This window comes from Cynoglossus semilaevis, chromosome 16 (genome assembly GCF_000523025.1).
Source record: "Cynoglossus semilaevis isolate Cse_v1.0 chromosome 16, Cse_v1.0, whole genome shotgun sequence".
Lineage (NCBI taxonomy): Eukaryota > Metazoa > Chordata > Actinopteri > Pleuronectiformes > Cynoglossidae > Cynoglossus > Cynoglossus semilaevis.
Window position 1 is genome coordinate 15455840 of NC_024322.1, and position 1036 is coordinate 15456875.

The window sequence follows — 1036 nt, forward strand, 5'->3', positions numbered from 1 at the left end:
AATATAAACAGTCGTTCACTAAGTTAATTCAACCACAGCACTGCAGCAGCAGATCACCACTGGATCACATGCAGAAACTGACAGACGTCCAGAGACGTCCAGTCAGAGGAAACAAAAACGGAGACCAACCTCCGGTCCACCTGCGTCCTCTGGTCCCTCATCAACCTCTCTTTGCTGAGGTGATTCAGACCCACTGAGAACTTCACCAACATCAAGTCATGTGACCTCCTTTTTTACTAGATCAGCAGATTTGTACAGAATCGGCGAAGGACGTTTACATTCAGAGCAGGCACCAACAGTTCCAGTTCCAGGCAGTACACAGCTGGTTAGAAAAAGGCACCGCTGGGAGAAGAGTGAGATCGGTTCCACAGACGGGTTTGAAGGGAGGTTCTATAGGACCGGATTCTTCAACTAAGTACAACACAGACCAGCCACCCCCCCCAGTATGACCCAAACTGAAGCACAGCACACCCACACAGGTTCTAGTGTTTTGTGAGCACTCTGCAGATGTCACTAACTCTCCAGCCTCTGACTCATTACAAATATATGTCTGGTCTTTATTCTGTACTTTTCAAAAACACTCTCTCACTCAGATGTCCCCACAAGGACAAAGTGCCCCATAAAATAGTCCCCATGAGTACACCTACACAGGAACACAAACACATGGCAAAGAAATATATCCAACGTTCTACGCCGTGGAGAAACTCCAGGAACCGAGTCGTTGGTTCTTGGTCAGGCAGCGGTTGGCAAGAAAGTTTGGCTGCGGGCCAGGGATTCCTAAGCGGGGAAATAACGGGCCAAGTGCAGTGGTTCCCTAAATGAAGGGGCGAGGCCCCCAATAGGACGCACACAGCCATTGCAGGTGTGACACAGTAAGGCAAAGTATGACATGAATCATCAATGAAGTGACCATGTAGACCATGTAGACCATGTAGACCATATAAACCTCCCAATACAGACCTCATTTTGACAGTGGGGCTGTGACCCACTCCACCCACAAAAAGGGTTATGCAGATATGTTCATGACGGACAGCAG